The sequence below is a fragment of the Lepisosteus oculatus genome, chromosome 14, assembly GCF_040954835.1.
Source record: "Lepisosteus oculatus isolate fLepOcu1 chromosome 14, fLepOcu1.hap2, whole genome shotgun sequence".
NCBI classification, from domain to species: Eukaryota; Metazoa; Chordata; class Actinopteri; order Semionotiformes; family Lepisosteidae; genus Lepisosteus; species Lepisosteus oculatus.
In genome coordinates, this window is record NC_090709.1 from 27020541 (window position 1) to 27036754 (window position 16214).

At 39.6% G+C, this 16214-nt stretch overlaps 1 long non-coding RNA gene and 1 other non-coding gene across 4 annotated transcripts; one reads left to right on the forward strand and one right to left on the reverse strand.

The window, feature by feature from the left end:
* The first annotated feature begins 229 nt into the window (after positions 1–229).
* LOC138243028 (uncharacterized) lies at positions 230–16049 on the forward strand. 3 transcript variants are annotated; one of them, XR_011191885.1, is made up of 3 exons: positions 230–832; positions 3313–6430; positions 12008–16049. It is a non-coding gene; the product is annotated as an uncharacterized lncRNA (long non-coding RNA). The 3 variants fall into 3 exon arrangements; XR_011191886.1 differs by lacking the exon at positions 12008–16049 and having other exon boundaries at positions 3313–3440; positions 4007–6574; XR_011191884.1 differs by lacking the exon at positions 12008–16049 and having other exon boundaries at positions 3313–6574.
* trnak-uuu (transfer RNA lysine (anticodon UUU)) lies at positions 10862–10934 on the reverse strand. The gene has a single exon. It is a non-coding gene; the product is annotated as a tRNA-Lys (tRNA).
* Positions 16050–16214: the final 165 nt, after the last annotated feature.

Below are 16214 nucleotides of genomic sequence, written 5' to 3' on the forward strand. Positions count from 1 at the left end.
CCACTTGAGACGTTTTCGTTGGGGAGGAGGGTTGTGGAAGGGCAAAAAAATAAATTTGTTCCGTCACGAACGGCAAAGGTCGCAGGTGATTCACTCCTCTTGACTAGGTGGCGCTAGGAGGTGCAGAGAAGTTTATATCCTGTTAAAGAAACTCCTCTTTCTCAGCTCTGCTTCTCGATTGTTTTGAAGCTGCGGCCGCGCAAACGAATGACGTCATTATACTGCGCGACCCTGCATGTATTTCACCCACGTGTGGGCTGACTGAATCATTTTATTTAGATAAAGGAAGTTGTTGTTTTTCTTTAAAATAACTTCAGGTTCTGAATACGTAACGTCTTGTCGACTGTGTTTATGCTTGAACAGAGCACAGCCCTGACAAAAGGATCTGTGAAGAATAAAAAATAAGTTGTTCTGTTTAAACTCCGGAAGTCAGCCTTTGTTTCTGACCGACTCTGAAGAAGGATGGCGGAGTGCTTGTTAAATCTGCAAACCCAGCTTGACTCTTTCATGCACGTTTTGCTCAAATCGATCGTGAATGAAGTGTCAGAAGTTTTTGGAAACAGGATGTCTGACTCCGAGAACGAGTTTCAAGACAAACTCCGCAGCGTCTCCCAGATCCTGGTGAGACGGCCCGTGTTTAAAATCACACAGTGTGTGGAGGACAGTGTCGGGAGTGAAATGGCGCAACTGAAGAAGGAAAACGAGAGCCTGAAGTGGAGATTGCAGCTGTGGGAGAAGGAGTTGGGAGGAGGAAGAGATCAGGGTACCCAGACGCTTCCCTGTGAAGTGACTGCAGGAATAAAAGAAGAAATGGACATGAAACGATTGTCAGGTCAGTGTGGTGACTTGTATGAAGTCAGAGTGTGTGTGTGTTAAAAACCAGTGTCTATAACTAACTCACTGCTGAGATTTTTTAAATAACAAACTTTATTTTAAAGAAAACATCTCACAATAGTAAACATTCTCATTATCAGTACGCGTTCTAACAAAGTATCAAACTGTCATCAAATAAACTTTCCGAAAGAGGTGAGAATATAGTGGAGAGATGCAGAGTGACGTGGGAAAGACATGTGTGTGCAATGGGATTCTTTATTGGAAACTGAACTGTTTTGTCCGGTTACTGTGCTGAAAACACCTTGTTCAGATTCAACAGTTGTTTCACTGAATCAATTTGTACTCCAACGTCATTAGGAAACAACATTTATTAATATTGTATTTACATTGTATTGGTCTAGATTTTTATATGTCTACTAATGATTGTGTATATAAAAATATTTTAATTAGTTTAAGTATTACAGTCCTCCAGGGTCTGTGTCTGAAATATTAATCCAGTATGTCTGTATTAACCCCCCTCTCTCTCAGTGCAGTGTTAATGTACTGGAGTGTCCAGTCAGTGTGTCTGTATGAACCCCTCTGTCTCTCAGTGCAGTGTTCATGTACTGGAGTGTCCAGTCAGTGTGTCTGTATGAACCCCTCTCTCTCAGTGCAGTGTTCATGTACTGGAGTGTCCAGTCAGTGTGTCTGTATGAACCCCTCTCTCTCTCAGTGCAGTGTTCATGTACTGGAGTGTCCAGTCAGTGTGTCTGTATGAACCCCTCTCTCTCTCAGTGCAGTGTTCATGTACTGGAGTGTCCAGTCATTGTGTCTGTTTTAACCCCCTTCTATCAGTGCAGTGTTGATGTACTGTAGTGTCCAGTCAGTGTGTCTATATCAACCCCTCTCTCTCTCAGTGCAAAGTACTGTTAAAGTACTGTAGTGTCCAGGCAGTCTGTCTGTATTCACCCCTCTCTCTCAGTGTAGTGTTAATGTACTGTAGTGTCCAGTCAGTGTTAACACCTATCTCTCAGTGCAGTGTTGATGTACTGTAGTGTCCAGTCAGTGTGTCTATATTAACCCCTCTCTCTCTCAGTGCAATGTTCAAGTACTGTAGTGTCCAGTCAGTTTGTCTGTATTAACCCCTCTCTCTGTGCAGAATTAATGTACTGTAGTGTCCAGTCAGTGTGTCTATATTAACCCCTCTCTCTCTCAGTGCAAAGTACTGTTAAAGTACTGTTATGTCCAGTCAGTGTGTCTGTATTAACCACTCTCTTTCTATCTGCAGTGTTAATGTAAATGTAATGTAATTATGATATTATTACAGTAGACTTACTTTTTACATGGTAGTTAGGTTTCTGACAAAGCTAAATCAGAACACCCCCTTATACCAACTTATTCCGCTATGTTTAAACAACCCAAATTGATTGTGGGTGTACTAGTATGAGTGTGTAGTTTAAAGTTTTTAAGATCACATGGCCTCAGTTATCACTACTATGCTGATGATACTCAAATATAAATCCATACCAAACCTGACGTTGATGTGGATGTATTTAGTTGTATCTCCGATATAAAATCTTGGATGATTCAAAATGTCCTTCATCTTAACTGTGACAAGACTGAAGTCATGCTTATTGGCACCACCCATCAACTTTATAAAACCAGTGCTGTAACCCTATCTGTAGATGGTCTTGTACTTGAGCTTCAGTCTATATTGGAAACACTTGAGGATGATATTTGATGTTCGACCCACATGATCAGCATGTTGTCTGAACATCTTTCATTCCCCTCAGAAATATTGCTTGACTATGCCCTATGTTATCACTAACTGTGGCTGAAAAGTGTTGTCTAATCTTGAATCGAATACTGTAAAGCTCTACTCTCTTCTAAATCCACATTGAACAAACTCCAGTATGTCCAAAATTTGGCAGCCAGAATCCTGACCAGGTCTAGTGCAACTGTTCAGATTACTCCTATTCTGGAGTCCTTGCACTGGCTTCCTGTCAAGTTTCTTATCGACTGAACAATCCTCCTGCTCGCCTATAAGGCTCTCCATGGCTTGACACCTCAGTACCTGTCTGAGTTATCGCCCTACTCCCCACCTCCCAACCTTCGCTCTTCTAATTGTGTACAACTATTTGTCCCCCAGTCCTTCTACACCCTATGGGTGACATGGCCTTCTCCTGTTATGCCCCCAAGCTCTGGAACTCTCTCCCTAAGGATATCGGAGAGTCATCTTCTCTAAACTTCTTCAAATCCAGACTCAAAACCTTCTTCTTCAGAAGAGCCTTTATTTAACTGTCCTTTACCCTTCTGCTCCTACTGGACTTAGTACCACCATCTACTGTTTCCTTTAACTGTGCATTCTCACCGTGCTTATATTGTGTATTTTTTGTTGTTGGCCTTTTTTAAAGTGCTTTGAGAAGCCACCTTTAAAAGTGCTATATAAAATAAAGTTTATTATTATAAAGGTCTCGTCCTCTTGTCCTGTGCTTACAGGCTCAGAGGCCAGTGCTCTCTCTGACGCTGGGGACAGGGCTCCTCTTGAACAGCAGCGCAGTGAGGAGGAGTGGGTCTCCATTCTGATACAGGAGACAGAGCTCACTGCTGCAGAAGGGAAAGAGACAGTAAGTGAGCAGCACACAGAGAGGAGACAGAGTGTCAATGATCTGGACTCTGTGCCCATGATGAAGACAGAGCCTGAGAGTGAGACATCTGGGCTCTTAGTATGTGATAATTTTACAGAGAAGATTAATAATCTGGACACGAACAATATTACACAAGGTTGTAATGAACTGGGCTGTGTCTCTGTACAAGAGCACAGTAAAGAACTGGATGTTTTAAATCTCACAGAACAGGACACAGAGCCCCAGTTGATTGACCCTGAAGAGCAGCAGACTGATGTACCTGGTGAAGAGAACAGTACTGAGTCACAGCACACAGAGAAGAGTCAGTACAGGGAGGAGCAACAGCAGCTCCTACAGGGCTTGATAATTAGGCATTGTTCTGTTCAAGTGGAGAGACTGTCATTGCAGAGTCTCAAACAATCATATGATCCCTTTGTATCTAATGACTTTACACACAGGTTTAATAATCTGATTACTGAGAAAATTGTTGAAAGTTTTAATGAACTGGAGACTATGTCTGTTCTTGGGCAAAGAGAGGAACAACTGAATGAACTGGACGGTTTAAGTTTCAGAGAGCTGAAGAAGGAGCCCCAGATGATTCACACTGCTGAGAAGCACACTGAGGGACATGGTGGAGAAAACAGATCTCAGTTTCAGCACAAAGAGCAAGACCATTCCATGGAGCATTGGCAGAATAAGAGTCCCCAGCATGATCAGGGGATGAGGAAGAATCAGTCAAGGCCTTGCTCAGATGGAGTGGATAAACTGCCATTATGGCACAGGGAGAAGCAGCGTTTCTGTCATTCTAGTATTTCAAAACCCTACCAGCACATTCACACAGGAGCGAGACCATTCAGCTGCAGTCAGTGTGAGAAGAGTTTTATTCAGTCAAGTGACTTAAAAAGACACCAGCGTATTCACACGGGATAGAGACCATTCAGCTGCAGTCAGTGTGGGAGGAGTTTTAGTTGGTCAAGTAGCTTAATAGCCCACCAGCGCATTCACAGAGGAGAGAGACCGTTCAGCTGCAGTCAGTGTGGGAAGAGTTTTAGTCAGTCAAGTACCTTAATAGCCCACCAGCGCATTCACACAGGAGAGAGACCATTCAGCTGCAGCCAGTGTGGGAAGAGTTTTAGTCACTCACACCTCTTAAAACTACATCAGCGCATTCACACAAGAGAGAGACCATTCAACTACAGTCAGTGTGGGAAGAGTTTTATCCAGTTAGGTGACTTAAAAACATCAATTTAGTCACCAGGTTTTTTATTTAATCATAGTCTTAGTCAAGTCAAGGTAGATATGTAGGTAGATGCGTCAGCATGTGACATCCGAAGAAGGCTTCACAGCCGAAACGTTTAATTTCTTCCCTTTTCAGCATGGAACAAAACTTTACTTGTTCCCAAAATGTCTATTAGTCATAGTCACTTTGAAGTCACCCACTTTTGAGTTCATCTGGTCAGTTAAATTTTGACTATACTCTTATTTACAGTTGACTAAAACAGAAATAGTTCTTGTCATGGAGTTTAATTTATGTGGATAAGAGAGGATATATATCAAATACAATAAATATTTATGCAATAAAGGGTAAATAATAAAGAATTAGATACTGTATGAATCTCTTTTAATAGGAAAATCTATTTTGGCACCATTTGTAATAATTCCATATATATATATTTTTTTCCAATGCAACTGTTTTTTTAAACAAGACAGGACAAGCAATATATACAGTGCCTTCAGAAAGTATTCATGCCCCATTGTTTATTTCTCCTTCTGCTGTGTTGCAAAGTCAAATTATTTAAATGTTTTTTTCCACTCCTGTAGAAGCAATTCTCTATAATGTTAAAATGAAATTAAGTATTTATAATTCTGAAGACATATTTAAAATAAAAATGGAAAATTACTTAATTGATAAGTATTCACCCCCTTTGTTTTAACAACCTAATTTGGGTCAATTATCTTGAGAGATCACACTAAATACGTTGACAAGGTACACCTGTGTTCATTTCAAATTCACCAGTGTTCAATTGCTTGATTGCACAGTAAATATCACTGTCAGGTCTCGCAACTGAAACAGCAGATCAGATCAGTCCTGCTGTCATGAAGACTGAGGAGCTGCCTTTGGAACTTTGAGATGAAGTTGTTAGGATGAAAAAACCTGGAGAAGGTTATAAAAAGATTGGCAAAGTTTTGAACCTTCCTAGAAGCACCGTTAAAAACCCATTGTAACAAAATAGGAAAAACATGGCACAACCCAGACACTACTAAGATCAGGCCCTCCTACCAAATTGAGCAACCGGACAAGAATGGTGATTGTCAGAAAAGTGACCAAGAGTCACTGATAGTTGCAGAGCTCTTTGGCTGAAATGGGAGAAACTGTGCAGACATGAAAAATCTCTTCAGCAGTTTACAGATTCGGTCTCTTTGGGAGAGTGGCTAGAAGGAAGCCGCTTCTGAAAAGGCCAACATTAAGTCATGCTTTGAGTTTGCTAGAAGCCATGTGACAAAAGCTGAAAGATATACTTGTATTTTAATAAAATAAATATGAATCAGGAAAGCAGTTTTTCTGTTTTTCTCCTCCTGTCACTGTCAGCGAGCACAAGAAGACTGGAACAACGTAAGACAGGGAAAAAAATGCTTGTGGTTGGAGGGGGATTTGAGCTCCTTTTAGAGACCAGAACACCTAAATGAGCTGGAAAGACACAAGTCCTTGAGTCTGGCGCCATTGAGCACTTGGCCAGCTGCATGAGTGATACAGGGAGCTGTGCTGAATACACCAGTAAACTGAACTAAACTGAGGTTCCTCCCTGAAACACATTGCTGGAGAAGCACCAAGTTGCCTATTGTATCCTACACGGATCACAGAAATCAAATATATGGACCATTCGGAGTGTGTTTCCCAACTTTAGCATAATATTTTCCTTCGCTGATGCCTTGGAGGAACAGAAACAACAGATTGTCTTCACAACCTTGGTTTCCTAATAAGGAATGAGGTCAGTGTAAGACAGTTTTTCTCTTTGGGGAACTGAGGTTGTGTTCCAGTTTTCTAATTGTTTAATTTCAAGATGGTCTGTGATGTGATGTGTAAAATATTAAAGTATAAAAAGAATAAAAAATAAAAGCATAAAAAGGCTAAATTTGTTGAAACAATACTGTTTCTTACTTTGATAAGTTACGTTTTTTTAACTAACTTTATTGTAAAGACTATTATTAAAATAATTTTAAAAAGCTCAAATTCGCATACTGGTATCTAGAAAGTGCAAAGCAGTCTAGCCCTTATACAACTTTCTGTGCTCACTGAATAGATCTTGAAACAATATAGTGGTAGTCTATTATATTGTGGCAATAATAACCCTGTTTTGAAACCAGGTCTTGACAACATAAATTTCACGGAATTGATCTGCTGCCACATGTAATCGACTTTACAGTTTACACAGATGAGCACTACCCGAGCTTATTGGGACCGACATATTTCAAGCCAAAACGTAAAGGTCAGGGACTGTAGTATTTAATTTGAAGCGGAAATGTCAGTTTTCTTTAGGGGGACTGGCTTGAGACTTTTACTCATTGTGCTGTTCGGGTGTTCTTATTTAAAGTCGTATCCTTTACATCCTTGAATATTTGGCACCACAATGGTACCTTGAAGAACATGATAATGAACGTATTTGATTAAAATGAATTTCTTTCCTTTTTTGCGTAGATAATCCCAAGAGTGCATTCAACATATTCACACCATTCACTAGGACTTAGAAAAACCCAGAGCCAATCTTCCCACATTATAAGTTGTTATTGCAAGGGAATACAGATTGATCAGTTCAAAACTGTTATTATTATTATTATTCATAGCGTCAAAGACTTCTTTATTAGCATTTTTTCTATACCAAAAAAAAATTCAAGGTGTTCTTCTCGTTGTACTCCACCTAGATAATCTAAACAAAATCGAATGTCATAGTACAGGCTCGCACAGTGAGAATTCTTGAAGAATAAAACCACATTGCACATCTTCGGAACATCATGTCCAAGTTTAGTAACCGCAACATCAGAGATTTTAAGCTAAGAAATTTCAAATAGCTTTTTTATTAAAGTTTCAAGCAAACTTGAATAACTTTGCAAGAAACATTTCAAAATCTCAATTAAATCCAGTACGATCCCAATGGATTAATCTGGACTTTCTTCCTGCGATCCCGACAAGTTGGGAAACAATCTTATGGTTCTTATGGTAAGAAATATAACACGAGACCACACAGATTCTTAAATGCATCATATTGTTATTGACTAGGACACCGATGTGAATATGTGTTTGGGTTTTGATTTGCCGATTCTTGTTCAGATTTGGTGATTCACGATTAAAGTATCAGTAGCGTCGGAAAGCAGGAGCTCTGTTTCTCAGCGATCTTGAGATCTACCATGTAAAGCACAGTGTGAAGATCTGTACTAAAAAACACCAAGTGCTTAAGGTGACATCTTTTACCGTTGCAACTTTTCATCTCAGGTGTGCTTTTAGGAGGCATAGAAAGAACGGCTGTGTTAACACCTTCATCACACAGCAGAGTGGTGCAGCTGAAGTGTGCTGGGCTCATAACCTAGAATTTGATGCACCAAAACCATCCTCTGCTATGAATGTTTTATGGAAGACTGAAACACACCATTGGGTCAATGAAGTATAAGAAAAAAAACCTAGCCAAAGTCTCTTTGTTTAAGTCCCGTTCTAAGTTTCTTGCTTTTGTGAGCCAACTTACCCAGATCTGCAATATTTTAAAATATATGTAATAATTAATTGGAAATTGACAATATCCAGTTATATACTTGGACAGACAAAAAAAGTAACAATTATGATATTACATATACCCATATACCTCATAACCTACATATTAACACACTGACCAGAATAATTGAAAAGCTTTGAATCAGAGCTCCTGCAGTTAGTGTTAATTAGAAAAACAACAATGCTGAAACCTGAGCACAAGTTCAGCTGCTCTCCAGCTTTGTTCCGCAGAGTTTTTCGTTGCAATTGAGCTCAGAGCTGGAGATGATCTCAAGATATAATCGTGTTATCTAGTCTCCAGCTGTGTGCTCCTTTTGAAAGTTTGTTGCAATTGACCCAAAGTATGTTTTATAGCTGTCAGGTGCAGTTCACTTACATAAAGGACATTTATTACTGAGGAGCTCGATAGTTTTAAAAGCAATATGAGTCAGACAGGAGATGAACCTACAATCTTTTGATCTGCGTTATCCATTGCATTACTGCCTTTCCTCACATTGCAGAACTGCACCAGAGTGAGCTCAGCGCCGTCGTACTATCTAAGGTATATGGGGTTGTGTGGTGGCTGTGCCTGTGGTTGGAAGGTTGTCAGCTCGTGTCTCGTGGCCATCAGAGAAATCCTCTTCTGTTGGGTTTCTGAACAAGGCCCTTAAACCCAAGTGCTCCAGGGACACTGTATAAATGGTTCACCCTGTGCTATGAGAGCAAGTTGTGGGTTTTTTTAAAAGACAAAATCCTAATACCTGAAATTGTATATGGCCAATAAAGTGGTCTTATATGTGTGTTATTTTATCTATATATATTATTATAATAGTTCAGGTGGGTAGCTGCGTCAGCATGTGTAGGCTGCAAAAGAAGTAGTAATAGGTTTATTCCATGCTGAAAAAAAGGGAGAAAGAAAACACAACGTTTCAGCCATGAAGCCCTCTTCAGGTGTGAGAAAGACAAGGCAGTAAGCAAAGGTAATGTAGCAGGAGAACAAAGGCATGGAGAGAGGAGGAGCGAGAGGCGGGAGCAGGGGACAGAAAGAGAGGCCAGTCAAGAGGTGTGAAATGAAACATTTCAATGAATGGAGAAAATTTAGAAGAAGAGTAGTCTGTTGTTAAGAGAAGGGGGAAGGTGTGATCAAAGCTGCAGGATAATTTTGGTTTCGGTAGTCTTTCTGATGTTTGAGTTCGGAAAACCATCTTTGAAAACACAGACGGAGAAATTAGTGTGGTCATGGCCGTCAGAGGTGAAATGAGAAACAATGGGCTTGGAGAGATCTTTAATCTTCACATCCCTAACACGTTCTCTGAAGCAATCTCTGAGTTGCCTTCCTGTTTCCACAATGTGGACAGCATGTCCTGTACTGCTCTGTTATTTCATTTAGATGTGTACAGATAAAGCTCAACTGCATGGGGAGCCTTTCAGGTTCAGCAGCAGCAACACCTGAAAACACACTAGCTAACCTCAACATGACTTGAACACTCAACTTTCAGATCCAGGGTCAGACACGCTACCATGGTGCCATGAGGTCAGTCACTCCAAGTGCTTTTAATTCCCCAAAGAGAAAAATTAGCGTCACTGAAAAATATATTTTTTAATTCTCTCCTGTGAGGAGCGCTGCCGAAGAGGGTCTCTTCTTCCCAGACCACAGATTATTCTTCATGCCTGGCTCTCACACAGAGAGCAGACACAGCGTCTCCACTTATGTGTTTACTACATCTATAGATCTGACCCCCTACACAAGGGGTGCACAAAAATTAAATCTTTGTGCACAAATTGCAATGGTAGGAGAAATAAAACAAATATGATTATGATATAATTGTTCAAATTAATTCTACTGAAACTGATTAAATCACATGGAAGCAACAACAACAGAACCGTGATTCTTAACAAGGAGATATGGGGCAGCAGCGGGATACCAACTCATGCCCCCGAAGAGACTGGAGCTTTAATCCAGCTCCTTAGAGCGCTCAGCTGGGTTACCCTTGAGTGGCTTTTCAGCACTTGTAGTCTGACTTTGTGGTGTTGTGATGCGTGGAAGCAACTACACCTACTTTTTCTGAGATGCTTCCTCTCACTTGGTGAAATATTCAATTCTTTGGCCCTCTGAATATAGTTCTTCTGTTAAGCAGGCTTTAGACTCTGCTTATAGCGCCCGTGTAGAGATTTTATTTTTACAGGAAGATGCATTCCAAAACGTATCTCTGTAGTTTTAGAAAAACTTTGAACGGCGGATTTATACAACGCACAAACAGTATTCTAACTGCAGACTGCAGATCTGTGCAGCAATCGTACTCGATTTGACTGTGATTCTGAAATACTTTAGCAAACATATTCAGGTTTCCTTGAACCTTTAATAAAAAAAAAACGACATCGTTTCCAATCTCCAATGTCACTGTAAACTCAGAGGTGATGTTCTGCAGATGTGCAGTGTGCCTTTCCTCTTGTTGTATTCAAGAGTACTCACTGCGTGTCCTGTACGCTACTGTGATTTCATTTAGATTATCTACGTGGAGTAGAGTGACAAATCACTTTGAACACTTTCGGTTTGTTAAATGAAACACCAAAGAAAATACAAGTGATGAACATTTGAAATAACCACTGACAGCTAGAAGAGTGAAAGATAAAAGACAATTTATAATGACATTCACAATAGATTTAAGCAAAGGACAACCACCCAGACAGGCATTTGAACCCTGGACCCTCAGATTAAAAGTCAGGTGCTCTACCAACTGAGCTATCTGGGCTCTGGAAGAATGGAGACACTGTCAGGGTAATAGCAAGTCACATGTCTGTTCTTGTGCCGAAGCGCAGTCATACCTGACCTGTCTGGAATGACCACTGACAGACTTTATCCAGAAGCGACGGCACCACTCCCACTAGAATGAGAGAGAAATACAGCATGACATGGAGGGTCAAGGGGCTCCTACAATCCATCTTTCCTCACATTACTGATTTTTTCACTAACATGTTGTTACTTTTCACAGTCAGATTTTTTCAAATTTAATAAGATCTTTTAATCAACAATATTTAAGAAAAAAAAACAAATGGAATATTTTTTGGAACAATAATTAAAAAAAAAACTTTCCATGCCTTGGTTGTATTAGTGTGCACACCCTTATAAAGGAGGTTGTATCTGTGCTGAAATTTAACCAGTCACATTCCAGATCATGTACAAAGGTTATTTGCCTTCGCCAGACATCAATTGTATTGATTCTGATTAGTCCTAATTTATATCAGCTTATCTTATATAACCACCCAATCTGGGAGAACAAACGTTCAAACTGCACATGAAGAGAAATCCATTTGTTGATTGTAACCAAAGAATGTCGTTACAAATTATCCGCCGAGCTGTTTTACGTATCCGGTCACCTCTTTCCTTCCTAGTTTGCAGTGAGCACAATTCTTTCAGTTTCTTATCTAGTATTTTCCTTGCTATTTTACTGTCCCTTTCCACCAAGTGGAGATGGATCCACAACCGAAACCCTGTTTTCGCCCTGTGTTTCTGCAGCTCAAGTCTGTATGAGGAGAGGTAGTTACACAGCTCCAGTGGCGCAATTGGTCTGCTTCTACAGCAGAGTCATGCTGAGGGTGTGAGTTTAAATCTCACCTGAAGTAGTGTAGCCTGTGTCTTAAACTACTGAAAGCAACTGACGAGTTTAGGTGCTCTTAGGTATTTGCTGGAGATTGGGTCTAAATTAACATGAAATAAACAAGTAAAGGTTTATTCTGTATCACACCCAAAGAAGGCTCCACAGCCAAACTGCTGTGTTTTCTTCTCGTTTCAACATGGAATAAACATTTTCTCGTTCCTTTGCAGCCCATGCATGCTGACACAGCTACTTACTTAAATTACCATCAGCTGTGGACCTCCAACTGACCTGAGAGATATCTACTTAGACGAGAGGAGCACGATGGAGTACCGAAAACTTGAAAAAGCTCTCGCACTTAGATTCTGTGTTTTTGTTGTTCCCCCGATATTTTTTAATGTTCTTTTTCTTTATGTTTTGAAGTTGTTTCATTTGTTTATTTGTTTTTATAGTTGTTAGACCACTACAGGGATTTTCCTATGTTCCCAGAAGACTTCTCCTTTTGTGGTTGTTGTGTTTTCGGGTTATTTTTTTTTTCTATTGATAGGACCCCACGCATTACTGTTGGACTAGTTAACTTTAGTTCTTACATTCTACCTGAAATTACTCAATAATTACAACCTCAATAACTACAACTCTTTTTTCTATATTTAACTACAGTTGCTTTCCAGACACCACAACTATTCACGATGAATCTTATGAATACACGTCTTTATGAATGATAGTATTATTTATTAATAATTAACTTTAATGTTATTTAATGTAATGCATGTACAGCCTTTAATATGTGATAGTGAATTTGCAGGTATCTTGGGGAGGGAAGAGAACTGAAATTAAGGAAATACATATTTAAAGGGGGTGCAAGTTACCTCTGTCACATCTGGGTGTTAACTGAATAGATTTGTGGTATTATTTATTGTGTTTTAACTCTATACTTGTGTTTCTCAGGAGACAGCAGAAAAAGCGGCTACAGAAAATAGTGTGAACTTTATAGGCAAATGTAAGGTTACGTTAAAGAAAAAAAACATATTGTCACCTTTTTCAATTTGATTATTTAAGACAGTTGTTCAGAACAGTACCTCTTCTCGTATCTGTGGCCGTGGTCCAACAATAACAGTGGTGAAACAGGCGGAATGTGTGGAATGAACTGGAACAGAAAACTCATCCAGTCGATAGTAAGGTTGTGTAGGACTGCACACACTAGGTGACAGTGTTGAATAGCATGGTCTCAAAGCTTCACGAGCCAGGCAGGAATCGAACCTACAATCTTCTGATCTGAAGTCAGACACGTTATCCACCACTGGCCCTACTAGCACCTTGCTCAACTGCGCTATAGTGAGCTCAGAGCCGCTACTAGAAATTCATCGCCCCGGTCCACATGTTCTCAATTAGATTCACGTGTTTTGTACGTGTCTATAATTACCTCGTCTTTCATTTTGTCTGGTTTAAAAAAAGTCTCTTTTGTCTCTTCAGACAAAGGGTTTATGTGTCTCCCTGAAATTCACACACGAGGGAAGTCCTAAGAGGTAGGAAAGATATCACGTTTAAAAAGAAGTGGAGACGCCAGCGATTGAAAACGAAGCTTCATAGAGTACATGCGCGCTACCACTGAACTAAACTCCTGATAGCGAGTCTTTTCCGCAGGTCTTTAATTGTGTTAGGAAGAGTGAACCGTCAACAGTGCACATTTTAAAGGTCAAAGCAAGACAATCAGATGTGAGGATAGATCAGAACAGGAGCCTCTGCTTCTCTGTTTGCTGAGCTTTCGGTGAACGTAAAAGTGAAAGACAAATTCGCTATTTTCACTTTTTAATTTTTAAGGAACAAGAAAACACCATCCTTCGAGCGGGATTCAAAACAGTAACATAACAATCACCCGCTGCTTTTTGAAACAGTTTTACGCTATAGCAACTGAGCTATGGAAAGGTAAACTCAAAATGCATACGTTTTGTCATACGCGTAGCCCAATGTAGTGTAGTGTTTCTATCTATTTAAATCCCAGTTCAACATCAAAATACTCACTCCCATAGTCTCTTTTAGTAGAAGAAATGGACCAGGATTCTACTGTATATTCTACCAGAGATCTTACAAAACGTTTGAAGGGATATCAGTGCAGGCAGAAATTGACTCTTTTTCTAGTGGGATCAGGATCATACAAAATCTTTCTTTTGGATTGAGAAGAGGATCATGGTGACACTCAAAACATCCCTGCCTTTGCTTCTTTCGAGGACTAATGGATTATTGAGGTGCAAACATCGGTTCAAATCAAAACTCTGCTACTGCAGTTGCTTCTTGGAGAGTTTCTTCAAATCTTTCAACTGAACATCGATATCTTGGTATATTAAAGATAATATCATACAGATTGTGGTTTTATTTTGATCGAAAATTTTATTAAAATATGAGCCTCTTTTACCTTTTCTTGGATGTTTCACAAGGTATAATACTTTCCCATGCATCCTCAGATAAACTTTCTAAATACCACAAAGTTACAATATATGGAATAGCATTTATTTTTACATATATTTTAAATTTTACTCTTATTTAAAGCTACATTTAGTGCTAGGTAAAGATAACATTGCTAATACTGATGTAGTAGAAATTTAAGATGAATTGATAGTTGTATCTGAGCTAAAAAAGTCCTATAACACCTCCTGTAACAGGTAAGGACTCATAGTAAGATTCAAATCCAAACGTTGCTATTGCATTGCGCATTATGTAAACACAACCTGTTTCAGCTTCTGGTGAGTGCAATTTTTCCAAATTGAAATTAACAAGAACATTTTTCAAGATGCACCATGTCCCTAAATCGTTCATCAGGACTACTATTAATGTCAGGTGAAAGCAGTACAAAACATAAATATAACCTAAATATTAAGAGACTATTGTCTGTCCCCTACTGCTGTAAGCCATGTTCAGCCAACGCTAGAAATATTACTGCTCTACTACAGTAGCAAAAATACACAAACCCGACTTAGAAATGGATCACAAGTCAAAAGCTCACAACGATGAGGATGGGATTCAAACCCACACGTGCAGTCCATCGCCTTAACCACTCGGCCACCTCAACAAGAAAGCCCGCCCCTTCGGTTGTGAGTTGGCACACTCAAGATCATCTTAATTTCTTCATTCTTGATGGTCATTTTCCTCTTCCACCTGCCATTTCACTATTTTGTTGAGTGATGTCAATCCACCAGGCGTGTCCTGTGCTTCAGTGGCGATATAGAGGACACCCTGTTGTACACGGAAAGCACATTGATCTCCTTGGATATGAAAAGTGCCAGATAAAAGCCATTTCTCATCCTGTCTCTTAGTATCAGGGCTGCTAGTGCATGAAAAGGAGGCAACTTGCTCAGCGAGCAGGCTCAGCGCACACTGAACGCAGATGTCTCAGAGCATTGTGTCCAAGCGGCTGTAAGAATAGCGCTCTGCCGGCGCCATGGTTTAGCTGCATAAAGCACCTGTTTAATAAAGAGGAAGTCCTGCATTCAAGTTCTAGCTGTACCTTTCTTCCTGTCTTGTTTTACAGAACAGATCATTCGGGACACTCACAGAGGGCTTGATTTGGTTTAATGCATGTATTAATTTCCTTTGTGGAACTTTTTAAAATCATATATCTTACGAAAGATGAAATGTGAGCGATTTTTTTGTTCACCAAAAGTATGTAAATGGAAAAAAAGCGCCGTGTAAGCGTTTCTGTGGTGCATTTGGTTAGCATGTTCGATTCTTAACCCAAAGGTGGGTGTTTTGAGCCCACCCAGGGACGCATTTCCTCCCATAGTAAACATCATCACCACAGATATTTAATTTGTCCGCAAAACCTTAACTATTTTGATATTTGCAGTAGTAAACAACTGAGGGTTGGTCAGAGGTAAAGACTGCGGTAGAGTCAACATTACCGGGAATTTCCAATAATTACCGACAAGGGCAACTTCCAAGCAGATAGTATTCACCCATGGAAATGTATGTTCCAATGGGTGGCGGGAGAATTCACTTATACTCCTGTTGCATCCTCAGCTAAAATAATTAAAAATACAATGCAAAATTATCTGAGAACTTGACAAGCATAAACGACAGATCGCCGGAGTTGTATTTTAATATTTTCGTATATTTACTTTAATTTGAATTCTAAATGTTAACCTAGTGCTGTTCAATATAATGTAATTTTGTTGTACTTTTAAAATATTTTAGCTGAGGATGCGAGGGAGGATATTACACCTTGCCAAACATCTAAAATAACAGTAAAAGAGGCTGGCATTTTAATAAAACAGGCGATCAAAAGAAAGCTACAAATAATACGGTATTATGCTCAATATCCCTCGATATTGAAGGTCAGATGAAGAACTTGAAGAAACTCTCAAAGAATCAACGGCAATAGCAGAGGATGTTGATTTTGAACCATGTTTGCACCTCAATTATCCAGCAGTCTTTGCTTGACAG